General features: G+C 41.9%; 1 protein-coding gene and 1 pseudogene across 4 annotated transcripts in view; both read right to left on the reverse strand.

The window, feature by feature from the left end:
• Nucleotides 1-17,259, reverse strand: part of SHROOM3 (shroom family member 3) — a 371,721-nt gene that overhangs the window by 177,663 nt on the left and 176,799 nt on the right. The gene's annotated exons all lie outside the window — the stretch shown is intronic.
• On the reverse strand, nucleotides 8,152-9,288 carry LOC144581806 (heterogeneous nuclear ribonucleoproteins C1/C2 pseudogene; annotated as a pseudogene).

Below are 17,259 nucleotides of genomic sequence, written 5' to 3' on the forward strand. Positions count from 1 at the left end.
AGCAGAAAACAAGGGGATGCAGTTATTTCAGCAACAAAGAGGCTTCATCTCTAATTTCACATTAATACAGAAGGTAAAACACAAACCACTCTACTTTTTTTTTTTGGTGTTTCAATATAATCTTCAAATCAGAAAAATTCTCAGTCTGCTAAAGATTACTAAAAATCAAATTCAGAAGCTATGGCCACTTTTTAGGAAATCCAAAATTACCAGAAGTGAACAGCTGTGGTTTTGCTAAACAAAGAAAACCTTTCCACAAAATGCCAAGGTCTAACTCATACCTTGATGGCATATCACTCAACAAGAGTGAAAAAGTAAACATTTTCTGAAGTGTGGGTGGTTTTCTTTGCCTAGACAATGTTGGTTATCCTCTGGTCTAGTTTTACAATAAGGGAAGATGGGACTTGGCTTATTTGCTTTAGTTTGACAGATGATGGTCAAGCATAGCTTTGAGATTATATCCTCATTACCCTTTATGAAGGAAAACAAAGTACGATCCATTTTCCTTGCAGAAAAGACTTCTTTCTTGCCTAGGAGATTTTTCAAAGCCATTCCCTCCTTGCCCTCCAAAAGATAAATAAAAATAAAACAAAATGGGTACCAGGTAGCAAGAGCTGCCTGAGACAAGTTTGAACATCTGAACTCAAGGCTAATAACATGTTGACAGTTCGGTAGCATCTACTGAAAAAAAGTAAATTAATGCTATCTTTTATATTATTACTTCCAGACAGAATACATAAGGGTGTAAGCATATGATATTCTAGACTGTCTATTTAGGTAAATGGGTTAGGAAGCAGTGGATAGGCACAAAGAGTTAATTGCCTGCTAACGCTGCCTTTTTTTTTAATTTTAGATGGAGTCATGCACTGTCACCCAGGTGGTGTGCAGTGGTGCGATCTTGGCTCACTGCAACCTCTGCCTCCCAGGTTCAAGCAATTCTCCTACCTCAGCCTCCCAAGTAGCTAGAATTACAGGCACCAGCCACCATGCCCGGCTAATTTTTTTTTTCCTTGTAGTTTTAGGAGAGATGGGGTTTCACCATGTTGGCCAGGCTGGTCTCAAACCCCTGACCTCATGCTAACACTGCTCTTAATGTCTAATCTATTTTGATAGAATGGGGTCATTTGAAAGCAAACTAAGAGTCTACAACATAATTTGGTTGTTCATATTTTTTCTTTAAAAAGACTTATGATCCTGAAGAGAAACATGGTCAGATACTGATTCTGAGGGTCAGTTGCAGTGGCTCACGCCTGTGAACCCAACAGTTTGGGAGGCTGAGGCAGGAGAATCTTTTGAGCACAGCCTAGGCAACATAGCAAGACCCCATCTCTGCAAAATAAAAATAAAAATTAGCTGGGTATGGTGTCACAAACCTATAGTCTTAGCCATTCAGAAAGCTGAAGCAAGATGATTGCTTGAGCCCAGGAGTTCGTGGTTACAGAGAGCTGTGATCACACCACTGTGTTCCAGCCTGGCTGACAGAGCAAGATCCTGTCTCTAAAAAAACAAACAAAAAAGCCAAAACAGATTGTCTGTATGGACTGTGATGTACTAAGAGGCTGGACAAAGGATTATTTGACTTTGTGAGGCTCAATGTATATTCCAGAAATGAAGTAACTGCCCCTCTCCATTCAGTTACCAGGAAATTAAAAACATATACAAGCTTTCCTAAATGTTGAATGGTTAGAAAAGTGTTGTTAATTGTATATCTCAATTCACTTAGTAAAATTTGCCAAATATGACTAATTTTCAAAATTAGAATATCAAGAAATGTACTAAAAATCAAACTATATTGAGCACTATTTATATGTTACTGATGATACATAATAATAATAACTACTATTATAATGATATCAGCCACCATTTATATAGTTTTGGTTTTTTTTTTCAATTTTTTTTGAGATGGAGTTTCACTCTTGTCTCCCAGGCTGGTGTGCAATGGTGCAATCTCGACTCACTGCAACCTCTGCCTCCCATGTTTAAGTGATTCTCCTGCCTCAGCCTCCCGAGTAGCTGGGATTACAGGTGCCTGCCACCACACCCAGCTAATTTTTGTATTTTTAGTAGAGACAGGTTTTCACCATGTTGGCCCGGCTGGTCTTGAACTCCTGACCTCAGGTGATCTGCCCATCTCGGCCTCCCAAAGTGTTGGGATTACAGGTGTGAGCCACCATTTATTAAACACCTGGCTGATATCAGCCACCATTTATTAAACACTTATGCTACATTAGTATTTCTCAAATTTGAGCAAGCCTTAGAACTACTTAGAGGGGCCTGGTGCAGTGGCTCTCTCCTGTAGTCCCAGCTGTTTGGGAGGCCGAGGTAGGTGGATCACCTGAGGTCAGGGGTTCAAGACCAGCCTGGCCAACATGGTGAAACCCCGTCTCTACTAAAAAACTACAAAAATTAGGCCGACGTGGTGGTGCATGCCTGTAATCCCAGCTATTTGGGAGGCTGAGGCAGGAGAATTGCTTGCACCTGGGAGGCAGAGGTTGCAGTGAGCTGACATCGCACCATTGCACTCCAGCCTGGGCAACAAAAGCGAAGCTATGTCTCCAAAAAAAAAAAAAGAATGGGGGTGGGGGTGGGGCTTGGGAGTATATAAGGTCTCCCAATTACTCATTTCCATGGATTACCAAGGGCTGGTGGTAACTATGCCCTATGGGTAAAAACAATTCATAGTTTCATGATGCCCACGAAGTGACTTATTCTGATGTAAAGATGGCTATTTAAAGCTTGCCTTGAAACTCTGTCCTTTATTAACCAAGAGAAAAAAAAAATCCACCCCTCTTAGAAACCAGGCCCAACAGCATTATTGCAGAACCTGTTGCTTTTGTGTTCGACTTTACAGCTGCAAACTGAAACCTGGTGGTTTGTGGCCAATAATAAATAGAAAATGTGGAGGTCCCAGGATGAAGACATGAGTTTTTATTTGTCTTCAGATATTGACATTCCCCAGAGACACCACAACAAAAACAGAATTAAGATGCAAAAGAAATTCAAGACTTTCCTTTGCTATCCCAAGTCTGGGAATCTTTTCAAATTTAAATGAATATCTGTCAAACTAATTAAGAGAAGATGCAATGCTCTTGTTCTGTGCTCATTAGAGAGCAACTTACTGGTCATAAATTCCTCCGGGTGTGGGAGTGAATAGGTCTCAACACTCTAGCTTAAGATTCCCGGCTTTGTTTATTTCCACTTTGGTCTGTTCATCTCCTAGACCCAGAAGGACCACAAGACATGCGTTAAATCAAGCTTTAATTCCATAAAACAGAAATAGATTAGATTTTGAGATGTTGCAACTGATACTTTTAGTCAATAAAACTGGAGGAAATGACCAGTATTCATTTGCATTTGAATGACATCTTTTTCCCAGAATGCTTTATATTCCTGAGCACACTGCAAATCTCAAATGTTTCTCATACACACATACATATAAACACACACACACACACACACACACACACACAGTTTTCCTGCCATTTTTGAAGATTTTGAATTGAGGTTCAGTAAGCTGATTTGGTAAAAAATAGGCAAACTGTCAGAGTCAAGAGTTTAGCATACCAAGACCACTACATGCAAGCTGCTACGGCATTTTTTGGACTCCTGCCAGCTACCCACTAAATTCTACGTATGCAATTTAATGAAAATGCATGTCATTTATACTCCCAGGAACTCTGGAGATAAAGGTTTTTACTCCCATTTTATTTATTATTTAATTTTTGAGAGGGAGTTTCACTCTGTTGCCCAGGCTGGAGTACAGTGGCACGATCTTGGCTCACTGCAACCTCCGTCTCCTGGGTTCAAGTGATTGTCCTGCCTCAGCCTCCCAAGCAGCTGAGATTACAGGCGCCTGCCACCAGGCCTGGCTAATTTTTGTATTTTGGCAGAGATGGGGGTTTCACCATGTTGGTCAGGCTGGTCTCAAACTCCTGACCTCAAATGATCCGCCCCCCTCCCAAAGTGTGATTACAGGTGTTAGCCACCGCATCCAGCCTTTACTCCCATTTTACAGACACGAAAGCTGACATTCATAGTAGCTAATGTGCATCACACTGGTAAGCAGCAGTCAGTAGGATACTTAAAAATATTTGTTTGTTTAAAATATGTAATATTGTGCCTTTAATACATTTTTGGAACTATGATATGATAGTGATTCTGTATCAAAAGTGTTATTATAGAAAGAAATTGAACTGTAGCTATTAGAATTTCTACCAAGTGTCTTTAAAGTCACATTTTAGAAAACAAGGATTTTTTTTCATCTATTTAAAAGCATACATCTTGTCATTTTGTTGTTGTTGTTTGGTCCTGAGATTCACGCCACTAAAAAAGTATTTCCCCCTCTTCAGCAACTTCATTAGGTTTTTTCCCTTTGTTGTCACTTAGCTGAGTTGCACAGTTCTTCTTTATAGTTTCCTCTTTTTGCTATTTGTTTCTTAAATAAAATTATTTTAATTTCTGCTTACCCAAGTTACAGGGATGAGTTATACCTGCCTGCTCTCCAACAGTTTAAGGGGACACAGAATGGGATGTGTTGCAGCTACAGTGCATGCCAAATTCAAATCTAATTTATGGTGCTCATTATTTTTCCAACTTTTCTTAGAATTTTTATAAGGAGAACTATTCTCTCCCACTAGAATGCAATAAAATTGTGCCTCAAAATATCTCTTCTGAGCTGTATGTCATTTAGTTATTTCCTGGGTAAATCCTGGCTGTCGATTTCTCCACTCGTTTTTAATTAAAATTCACTCTGATGATGCCATCAAGGCCGTGGCTCCACTGCTGCGCCCACACCATTGAAGTCATCATGAAATAGGGCTGACTGATCTTCCTACAACAAATCTTTCCACACATACACTCATACTGACGCTTTTACCACCATGGGGACATTACTTTTCAAGCCTACATTTGAGCTGTAGAAGAGGCATTTAAATCCATATCAGTTTAATGGTTATTAGTAATGCTTCGTTCAGCACTCTGTCAAAGGTGCATGCACCTTGACCCTTGAGGAATTCAATCCAGGGAAACATATTAGATGGATTTTTGAAATTTTAGAGACAAAATGTACCCTAGAGATTAACGAGTTCACCTTTTTGGTTTTATAGATGAGTAAATTCTTAGCCTTATATAGAGGTAATTATTTATTTACTACAAATTCAATCTGAAATCAATAGAATATAATTCCTAGACCTCTTATTTTGAACGCAAGGTTACTTTTGTCTTATAAAACTTACTGTTTTAGTGTTTCAGCATCCTTTTGATTTCAAAAGTTTCAGACACTAACAATTACCAGCATCAATGCTTAAAAAACAATGATTTCTGGCTGGGTGCAGTGACTCACACCTGTAATCCCAGCACTTTGGGAGGCTGAGGTGGGCGGATGGTGACATCAGGAGATCGACACCATCCTGGCTAACAGGTGAAACCCGGTCTCTACTAAAAATACAAAAAAATTTAGCTGTGTGTGGTGGCATGCACCTGTAGTCCCAGCTACTCAGGAGTCTGAGCCAGGAGAATTGCTTGAACCCAGGTGGAGGTTGCAGTGAGCCAAGATCATGCCATTGCACTCCAGCCTGGGTGACAGAGCAAGACTCCATCTCATAATAAACAAACAAAATAACAACAAAAAAAAGCAATGTTTTCTAATATCTTTATGGTATTCTTTAGGTGAATAGTTCCCATCTGAACATTTTAACGAGGAAATTCAAACTTTCAGGAGATCACTTTGATCAAACACCTTTGCTCACCAGAATAACACAGGCAACTTAGATACCATAAGAAATGTAGTTAAGCTCAAAAGCAATCATGTGTCTGTATGGAGGAGAGCAAGTGAGACATGCTCTAGAAACCTGTTTGTGTATAGCATTTTCATCCTATCCTGCTTTAGGAACAATAAATATTACATAATATCTCAACAACTCGGCATAAATATAGCCAGCCCATATTTGATATCAACAGATTTAAAGCGCAATCAACCAGTACCCCCCGCAAGTATTACAACAGGCTAAACGAGTTGAAAGCATCCTCTTCCAAGGCAGCTAGAGGCTCCAATTCTAACAAATGCCCTCCTCTGCTGCCTGAAGACTGAGATGCTCTAGAGGCTTAAGAATACAAGATGTTGGTGTTATTCCATTACTTCATGTGGTGATACTGCACAGAAAGTCAGAGGCTTTGCTCATAAATCAGTCAATAAATGTCCTGTTCCAAAGTATGGTTTTTTTGTTTTGTTTTGTCCAGTTTTTTTGTGTGTCTTGCTCTGTCACCCAGGCTGGAGTGCAGTGGCACATCTCAGCTCACTGCAACCTCTGCCTCCCGGGTTCAAGTGATTCTCCTGCCTCACCCTCCTGAGTAGCTGGGACTACAGGCACCTGCCACCATGCCCAGCTAATTTTTTGTATTTTTAGTAGAGACAGGCTTTCACCATGTTAGCCAGAATGGTTTTGCTCTCCTGACCTCGTGATTTGCCTGCATCAGCCTCCCAGAGTTCTGGGATTACAGGTATATGTCACTGCGCCCGGCCAAATATGTGTTTTTAAAAGATAACTATTTCAAGGAACACGTGGAATCAAAATAAGGAGACTTTATACCACATTGCACTTAGGCAAGCTGCAACGGCTCCATCCATCAATGCATCTTTAGTACAAATATAGAAAAATAAAATAAAACACAACAATAATGACAATAAAAATAATGTATACTGAGCATTTACTATGTGCTATTTACATGCATTAGCTCATTCAGTTCTTGTAATCACTTTCTAAGGAAAATACTATGACTGTTATCCTCAATTTGAAGAAAAGGACGCTGAGGCACCAGGAGGGAAGTGATCTAAGGTTGCACAGTCACAGAGTATCAGTGGCAGAGGCAGGATTTTAATCCAGGTAGTCTGGCTCCAGGGTCCACCTTCCTACCTCTTCTGTCGTATTTGTACAGTAAGTTCTACTGAAGTGTCTGGAGATGCATTCACATAATGAAAAGTAATTTGTTTTCCTATAGGCTGGACCAAGAGAGGTCCAATTTAAAACCTTTCTCATATGATCAAGTTTATGTATTGTAATTAAATTTAATTTTGCCTACTATATATCAATGTATCTCCAATAGTAAGCCTGAGAACTGGGTCATCTTTCAAAGATAAAGCAAAAGCATTCTAAAGGAAAAAAAATCAAGAAAATTAGCATATGACTGAGTCATGTATTAGAAATTTGTATATTTTTACAGCTTTCAATAGACAATTACATGCATAGAATGTGGATTTAACTTTATACATTGTAAGATACAGCTAACATAAAATCTAGGAGAGAGATCCTTTGTCCAACATTTCTTTTTTTCTGAGATAAAGGGATGACCTACAGGACTTTGTCATTTTTTTTTTCCTGGTTTAATAAGGACTTGTTTATTTTGAGGAAAAAAGGTTACAAACATCAGGCTGTTCTCAAAAATAACCCACAGTATCAACTTTAGAAAACAAATCTTTTTTTTTTTGAGACGGAGTTTCGCTCTTGTTACCCAGACTCACTGCAACTTCCACCTCCTGGGTTCAGGCAATTCTCCTGCCTCAGCCTCCTGAGTAGATGGGATTACAGACACGCACCACCATGCCCAGCTAATTTTTTGTATTTTTAGTAGAGATGGGGTTTCACCATGTTGACCAGGATGATCTCGATCTCTTGACCTCGTGATCCACCCGCCTCGGCCTCCCAGTGCTAGGATTACAGGCATGAGCCACCGCGCCCGGCAGAAAACAAATCTTAAGACTGTAACACTAGTCATTTTTCTAGAGGATGCATTTGACATGCCAACTCTCATTCACAAAAATATGTCATTACATTTGTGTTGAACTGCCCCACACGGCACACTAATGTGGGGTGTAACACACACACGTCTAACTCAAAGCTGCTTTCAGGAGCTACTCAACTGCCTTTGCAGTCAGGGAAGCAACTACTGAACTCATGTATGAATGAAAAGAACTGTACTCCCTTCATAACCAGAGACTATTTTGGAGACAGTTGATAAAAACCATACATCGTTTTTATTGTTAAGTCATAAAGAGGTATCAAAATTAAAAGCAAAAATTACATGGTAAGACAACAAAAAACTACTAGGAGCATCAAAGGGAGTGAAAATGGGACTAGGCACAGGGAAATATGAATTAATGAATATGGGAAGGACAAGGATGGGGAGGGCAGTGAGCATGTGCTGAAGATACTAGGGGAGAGGATCTGGTGAAAAATTTGATCTTAGACAAGCGCCTAGGTAAAGAAATAAAGAGATAAGATTTCTAAACCCCACTATGTGCCTAAGAGTCATGCTGACCATTGGCACTGTCTCTGTCATCCTCTCCTTCCTCAGCCTCCTTTTCATCATCCTTGATCAACTCCAGCTGGTCATCACTACCATCATCATCCAGTAGGTCTCCTCCCCAGCAGAGTCATCTGCACCCCCCTCAGACTCCATCTTCACGTTAGTCTCATCTTTCTTGACGGAGCTGCTGCTCTGCTCCTCTTCTGACTTATCATTCTTCATCTCTACTGCTTGTTTGCTCTGTTCCTTTTCAGTTTTTTCCAGGTTTTCCAGGAGAGAATCCGCTTTTTGTTTGATCTAGGACAGCTCCTTCTTAATGGCCTGAAGGTCATCTTTCAACTTTCCAGATTTGGAAGATCCCTGCTGTCCACTCTTAGAATCAAAGCCACTTTTGCCCCTTCGCGAGGTGTTTCCTGATACACGCTGACATTTCGAGGGCACTACATCCCGAGCAATAGGAGGAGGAGGTACACGTGCTGGGTAACTGTACGTCCTATCATAATAATCCCTTTGAAAGTCATAGTCCAAGTCAAAAGAGGAGCCATACATCTCCACTGCAGATCGTTTCACACCTGCTTTTCCTCGGTTTACTTCTGGCTCTGCAGCCAGGTTAATATCTAAAACCTGGCCAGCAATGATTCAGCCATCCTCTCCTGCTGCAGCAGGCTGGGCATTTCTCTCATTAATATATAGAACAAAGGCAAAGCGCTTATGAACAGAGCAGCCCACCATTTTGCCTTACTTGGAAAAGGTTGCCTCCCCCTGAGATTTCTTGACCATAAGAGTGTTGAGATTCCCAATGAACACACAGGAGTTCATGGAGCGAGGATCTGTCTTGTTGGTAACGTTGCTGGCCATTGTGTTTGATGATAAGGTTTATCACAACGTCGAAAATGTAGCTGAAGATCAAAATACTCTCACAGGAGGGAGGAGGGAGAAGAGATTCGATTCTGAGTCTCCTACTCCCGGGTTCTACACGGAGAAGCCGCCTGCTGCTCGAGGTCGGCAACACGGCCACAACTGCTCAATCTTCCTCTTCACAAAATGGCTATTTTTTTTTTTTTTTTTTTTTTTGAGACGGAGTTTCGCTCTTGTTACCCAGGCTGGAGTGCAATCTTGTTACCCAGGCTGGAGTGCAATGGCGCAATCTCGGCTCACCGCAACCTCCGCCTCCTGGGTTCAGGCAATTCTCCTGCCTCAGCCTCCTGAGTAGCTGGGATTACAGGCACGCGCCACCATGCCCAGCTAATATTTTGTATTTTTAGTAGAGACGGGGTTTCACCATGTTGACCAGGATGGTCTTGATCTCTTGACCTTGTGATCCATCTGCCTCGGCCTCCCAAAGTGCTGGGATTACAGGCCTGAGCCACCATGCCCAGCCCTATAATTTTTTTTTAGTTAGTCTTAAAATCATTTGAGTTTTCTTTGTATCAGGAGCAGTACTTATCACAGGGATTGGGACGGTAAGTGCTCAATAAATAGTTCATGAACTAAGTCAAGGAAAACAGATTCTGTAATTGCTCCTGGATGGCTTCACACTTAGCAAGAATTTGAAAAGCCAACTTTCCCTTTCCTTGAAGAGGAGTGTTGAAATGTGAAGGCATTTCCTCAACCAAGTTCTTTATTCTGCTCTCTTTATCACTACAAAACAGCTGTGTCCCCACAGAGTCTGACTCAACCAGCTGAGAAGTGAACCCTTGAGCCAACCTGCTTGTTGTTTTGCACCCACAATCTATCAAGTACCTGGCCTGAAGACTTTGGGAACTGAATTGTCTGATAATTTGAGAGCTCTGTATAAAGAAGATATCTAGTCTAAACTAAACCTATAAGAAGTAGTGGGGTAAGCCCAGGCACGGTGGCTCACGCCTATAATTCCAGCACTTTGGGAGGCCAAGGTGGGTGGATCACCTGAGGAGACCAGCATGGCCAACACAGTGAAATCCCGTCTCTACTAAAATACAAAAAAATTAGCTGGGCGTGGTAGTGCACCTGTAGTCCCAACTACTCGAGAGGCTGAGACAGGATAACCCCTTGAAGCTGGGAGGTGGAGGTTGCAGTGAGCAGAGATTGCACCATTGTACTCCAGCCTGGGTGACAGAGCAAGACTCTGTCTCAAAAATAAATAAATAAATAAATAAATAAATAAATAAATAAATAAATAGTAGAGAGGCACGAGACTCCATCTTAAAAATAAATAAATAAATAGAAAGAAAGAAAGTAGAGGAGTATATTTTCCCTACATAACCTAAGGAAAATAATTTCAATTAACAGGATGGCTAATTCCTTGCTGAAAGAGACAGTCCCATGCTGGAAGCTCCCAGCAGCTGTTAACTTAACTCAGTGTTTCTCAGCCTTGGCACTACTGACATTTGGGACCAGATCAGGTAATTCTCTATTGGGGGGGCCTTTCCTGTGCATTGCAGGATGTGGGCAGCATCCCTGACCTCTACCTACTAGATGCCAATAGCACAACCCCCTTCCCACATCACACACAGTTGTGACTACCAAATCTCTCCAGGTTTTGCTAAATGTCCCTTGGAGGGAAATCGCCTCTAGCTGAGAACCACTGATTTAAATTTTTAACTGTCACCTAATTTTCTTTCCCTTTTACAACAAACTATGGATGGCTAATTTTAAACACGCTGAAAACTTCTCTTCCTTCTCAAAGGCGTGGGTTGGTGCAAAAGTAATCGTGGTTTTTGCCATTAAAGTAATTGCAAAAATCATGATTACTTTTGCACGAACCTAATAGATTTTAGGGTAATACAAGAACACAGACTTTCCACTTTTCCTAGTCCCTGGTTCTGTTTGATTCTCATGGATGCTTCATGAGGATTCAGTGCCAATCAAAACCAGTAATACTTAAACATGTATTTCTTATTGTTTTTACAATATTAACTCCCGAATTCTCACCACTCCCTTTTCTACAGGTGAGATAAGAAGAATACTTGTTCGTTTTCAGTTACAATACCGTATAAAAATGTTGTTAATTTGTAAAAGCATTAAATGGGAGCATTTATAAAAATTTCCACATTGCACCTATGGGCAATGAAAACTGGCAGCACCAACAGAGACATTCCAGAGCGATGACCAAAGTTATAGTCACTTGGTGTCTTATCAAGACCGTTTCTTGATAAGAAAATTGAAGTCCATTTTTTTTAGTGCTATTAGCTGCTGAAGTCGTGGGCGGTAGTTAATCAATGTGCTTTGTTGAATTATTAATGTAATATCATGTAGCTTCAGTGGCCTACTCTATCCTAGGAAAACACCTTGATCATGTGAAAGCCGAAAGTACCAGTTTTCTGTTTTCTTTCCAGTGATTTCTATAGTCTAATGGTATGCTTCTCTGTCACAAGCACAGTACCTCAAGACACATCCGGAAGGAGCAAGTCATGTATATAACCTGCTCTTTGACTCACGTGGCATGGAACTCTTTGTTCTCAGGTTAACCCATAAAGAAGACAACATAATATATGGTCAGCATCTAATAGATGCAAGCCCATAAAATAATCAAAGGCTGCAAAAGCAAGTCTTTTTTTTCCTTTAGACCAAATACAGTGGCATGTTCATGGCTCACTGCAGCCTTGACCTCCTGGGCTCAAGCCATCTTCCCGCTTCAGCCTCCTGAGTAGCTGGGACTACAGGCATGTGCCACCACATCTGGCTAATTTTTAAAAACAATGTTTTTTGTAGAGACAGGGTCCACTACATTGTCCTGGGCTCAAGTGATCCTCCCGCCTCAGCCTCCTAAAGTGCTAGATTCCAGGTGTTATATCCTTTCTTAATATCTGAACACCGGCATTAACAAGTACAATAGCACCACCACTTGTGACCAGCATGTGCTACAGGTCCTGTGCCAAGGACCCCCTTTCCTTGTCCCTTAACCCACATAACAGCTCCATGAGGAAACCATATTTCCCTACATTTTACAGATGATGTTCACAGAGATAAGTATTCTGCCCAAAGTGACAGACGGTGATGAACTAGGAATTCAAACTCAGGACCATTCAACTTCAAAGCCTGTGCTAGGACACCATCACGACAACCACAGGGAGATGGAAAGAATGCTGCTGACATGTCCACCACCAGAAACAAAACCAAACCTGCTTTCTCCAAAAGCAATGGGAAAGGATTTGAGATATCCTAGATTTATATTATTTTCATCTTGAAACAAAGAAAGGAGATGAACTCACTTTCTGCAGCTGGTCATTACTCTCTGACCTATCTTGAATGGCCAGTTTATCCACTAAGGGGGATTTTGCTGTACTTGAATGGAATGGCAATGCAAGAGACCCTACAGTTTTCTTTCATATCAATTGCTCATTCTCTGAAGGGACACAACCCAAGATCAAGGTGTTTTTCCTCTGTTTCAAAAGGTAATACTAAAGCCTTCCTTTTAATCTTTAACCACCATGCTAATATAAAGAACTCTTTTATTGTTATTATTCAACAGGTAACACCTCAGCACACACTGCGGCAAAGTTCTTGGGTTTATTGATCTTTGCTGGAATGTGATCACCTTCCACTGAGCCTGCTGAAGCTGAAACCCTGGGAGTCATCCTCCTCACCTTGCTCCCCTGCACCCAAGGAGCCAGCCGATCACCAAGTCTGCCTGCTGTACCTTCTGGATATTCAATGCACCACTTCCTTTCCTTCCCCTCCCACAGCTGCCATTCAGGCCCCCATTATTTTTCACCTGAACCAGCCTTTCCTCACTGGTTTCTTTTGCTTCAGACTTAACATCTTTAAAACCAGCTCCCAAAATGCAGCAAGAATGGTCTTTTGCAAGCGCAGGTCTGATTTTGTCACTACTCTGCCTTTTAATTATTTATTAATGCCTCACCACCTTTCTGGGTTCTGTTCAAACTCATGAGCATCCTCGCACACACTCTTTAGTCAAAGAATACCAAATACGCTCAGACAGGGCTACCCCCAATGTGGCCCCTTGTCAAACCAGAAAACGCCATCTCTTTCTCCAGGTGGATACAGCTGCACCAGGGGGCAAAGCCCAGGCTGAATTTTAGCCCCTGCTTCCCACTTCCTGGCCACCCCTACCTCATCCCCACCTTGTCTTTTAGTAGGTCACAAGTGTGCCATCAACCCTGCAGCCCTGGCTAAGGTTCTCTTTGGGTACCTCTCTCCCTTTGCATAATTTACTTTGTCTAGCTAGAACACCTTTGCTCACTAAATCCATTTACCTAACACCTGTTCATCCTTCCAAAGATCAAGACAATCATCCTCCTACAAGAAGCTTTCATCTTTTCTTTCTTTTTTTTTTTTTTGAGATGGAGTTTCGCTCTTGTTACCCAGGCTGGAGTGCAATGGCGCGATCTTGGCTCACTGCAACCTCCGCCTCCTGGGTTCAAACAATTCTCCTGCCTCAACCTCCCGAGTAGCTGGGACTACAGGTGTGCGCCACCATGCCCAGCTAATTTTTGTATTTTTAGTAGAGATAGGGTTTCACCATGTTGACCAGGATAGTCTCGATCTCTTGACCTCATGATCCACCCGCCTCGGCCTCCCAAAGTGCTGGGATTATAGGCGTGAGCCACTGCGCCCAGCAGCTTTCATCTTTTCTATGTTACCAGAAAAACTTCATTACAGCATGCCTGCTATAAGCATACATTTTTCTCATCTATTTTCACCAGTAGGTGCTGCATTCTCAGAAAGCAAGAACCCAGTCCTTCAGAATTGCATGTCCGCAAAGCCTAGAGCAGTGCCTGGGAGACTGTAGATAAGAAGTTGCTAAATGCCAAACAAACAAATGCTGCCTCTTGCTGTCTGAGCCTTGTCACCTTGTTAGATGGGGGCCTTTTGGTCCCCCCACAACAGCAATTGGGAGATTACGTAACAGGGGATCTGCTTCCTCAAAGTACATAATCCCTACTCAAATAACTAGAAGCCAGATCTCATTTATCAATTATTTCATTAACCTATGATTTAGAAGAATAAACATCTTGGATTTCAGCTTCCTGTTCCTTCTTGACAAGTTCACTCATGGATCTGTCATGGAACATTTTGTCCTTCACTGGGTCCTGCTCCTTTCTTTCATCTTCTCCTTGTCTTGTTCTACTTAACAAGAGCCATTCAGCTGGATGGTGCGTGCATGGGAATTTGTATGACTCTCTAGTTTCACAAATGTTTATACCATTTGCATGACAAAATAGGAAAAATAAATATGAAAAAAACTATCTATACTTCCTGAATGAGTCTCCATGTCTTATATTTCCACCTTCCATGGGATTTTTCTCATTAATCCAGTTGGCCTTCCCCTCATGGCCACACTGATTTTGTTTATGACTTCGCTCTGCTCTCCTAGTCACTTCCTTCTCGAATCCTTTACTGATTCCCCACTGATAGGAATCCACAACTCTCTTTGCCTATTTAAGTCAGGCCAAAAGGAATACAGCCACCAGATTTAAACTCCCTGTCAAACAAAGGCACTTGTATATCTGAAATCAAGTCATTTTATTTATGAAAATGTACTTGTCGATCGGGTGGTCTCTTTCGTTGAGTCACTTTAGGAAAGACTGGGCAGATATTACACCTTTATCAGAGACAGAGGTTACTGTCTCCCCGTTCTCATCTATTCTAGGAGGACATGATCCCCAACAAGGTCCCATTGAAGTGGTGAGGCTGAACCTGCTCTTGCTCAGCTATAGGCGGAGCTGTTCGCATTGCTGCTGGTGCAACCTGGTGCTGGGCAAGGCTGAGTTTATCAGGTGGTAAGGCTCTAGAGCTGTGGGGCACCTGGGGTAGAGCCCAGTGATGGCACTGGGGTGAGCCAGGTCCACACACTAGCAGATGTGAGGGACAGAATCCCAGAAGCTTAGAATGGTTCTGATGGGATTGTGTTCCTGTTGTTGCAAATGATGAAGTGACACCAACAGAGAAATTCAAGCAAAAATGGGAATTTCTTGAGAAGGCCAGGGATGGAGATGGCCTCAGGGACTGGAAATTATTGTCAGGTTATCCCTTGAGAGAGACAGCATCCACTGGAGAGTGTGTGTCTGTGTGTGTGTGTGTGTGTCTGTGTGTCTGTGCCTATCTACCTACCTATACATCTAGACACAGTCATGCATTGCTGAACGATGGGAATACGTGACAAGATTAGGCAATTTCTTTTTTTTTGAGACGGAGCTTTGCTCTTGTTACCCGGGCTGGAGTGCAATGGTGCAATCTTGGCTCACTGCAACCTCCGCCTCCTGGGTTCAGGCAATTCTCCTGCCTCAGCCTCCTGAGTAGCTGGATTACAGGCACGCGCCACCATGCCCAGCTGATTTTTTTTTTTTTTTGTATTTTTAGTAGAGATGGGGTTTCACCATGTTGACCAAGATGGTCTTGATCTCTTGACCTTATGATCCACCCGCCTCGGCCTCCCAAAGTGCTGGGATTACAGGCTTGAGCCACCGCACCCAGCCTGGATTAGGCAATTTCATCGCAAAAACATCAGAGACAGTATGTACACAAACCTAGATGTTATATACAACACCTTTCGCTTTTCTTCTTAGAGACAGGGTCTTGCTCTGTTGCTCAGGCTGGAATATAGTGGTGTGATCACAGCTCACTGCAGCCTCTACCTCCCAGGCTCAAGCAATCCTTTTGCCTCTAACTCCCAAGTAGCTGAGATCATAGGCACAAGCCACCACACCTGGCTATATTTTATACGACAAAACAACCGTCCCAGCACATTACTGAAGATCAAACATTTCCCCTACTTGATCTGCAGGGCCAATAGCAAGTGCTGTGTATCACGTTTCTGTATATGCTCCGTTATCAGTTTACGGAACCACTGTCACGCATGGGGTCTGTTGTTGACCCAAATGTTATTATGTGGGGCATGACAGTATAAACATAGAGAGCAAGGTGAGAAAAAGACCTCACTTTCATGTACACCAACAGGATTCAGTGTGTGTGCATGTGGGGGCAAAGTACACAGAAGACAACCACAGAGCAGAGAACTTCAGGTTTACCTTATCCCAGATGAACAACTGCAAAAGAGACTGCTGCCTCCTCTTAGACTCCGTGCATGAAAACATAAAATTCCAAAGAAATCCTCTGATTCGCCTGGCTTAGACACTTGCTCATCTAAGACAGGCCCTCATAATTGTTTATTCAATGGTCACCAACCCCTGTTTTACTCCACAAGTATAATTTTGATTCTATTACACCATCAGATAATGATGTGCTCAGAAAGCAGCTCCTTCATCACCCTAAGGGATTAACCCTGCCTAATCTATATCATTCATGGTAATCTGACTCCCTGCCAGTTACTAGTTAGTGTAGGCAAGGATATAGGACATAGCCTAGCTAATGAGATCTGACCCCCCAAAAAAAGAGAGTTTGCAGGACGATTTTTGAAAAAGTATTTATCATTCTTGATGAAATACACGAAACTAGAACTCCTTTCCTTCTTTGGACACAGATCTGTGAGGATGTGATGCCTGGAGCCGCAGCAACCATCTTGCAACCATGAGGAACAAACCTAAGGAAGAAAATCATCATGCTAAAGGTGGTAGAATGAAAATACAGACAAACCTGGAGCTTTGATGACATCACTATGACATTAAATTAACCCTGACACCATGTCTTTCAGGAAGCCAGTCTGTAGACAGAGCAATGGAACTGAGGTTCAAAGTCAGCTGAAATGAGCAACTATACAGTCCAAAAAGAAAGTGAATAGCTACCTACTTTCTAAATAATAATAAGACTTAATGGTTATTGAGTTCCTATTACATGTCAGGCAGTGTTCCAAGTGCTTAATATATATTATCTCACTTAATCTACACAACAACCCAACAAGGTAGAAACTGATTATTCCCTACTTTTTAGATGAGTAAATGAGGTCCAGAAACATTAAGTAACTTATCCAAGGTCACAAATTCAGCAGTGCCAAGGTTGGAACTCCCACACAGGCCTTCTGCCTCCAAGAGCTTTTAACCACTAGGTTAACGTTGA

Source organism: Callithrix jacchus, chromosome 3 (genome assembly GCF_049354715.1).
Source record: "Callithrix jacchus isolate 240 chromosome 3, calJac240_pri, whole genome shotgun sequence".
NCBI classification, from domain to species: Eukaryota; Metazoa; Chordata; class Mammalia; order Primates; family Cebidae; genus Callithrix; species Callithrix jacchus.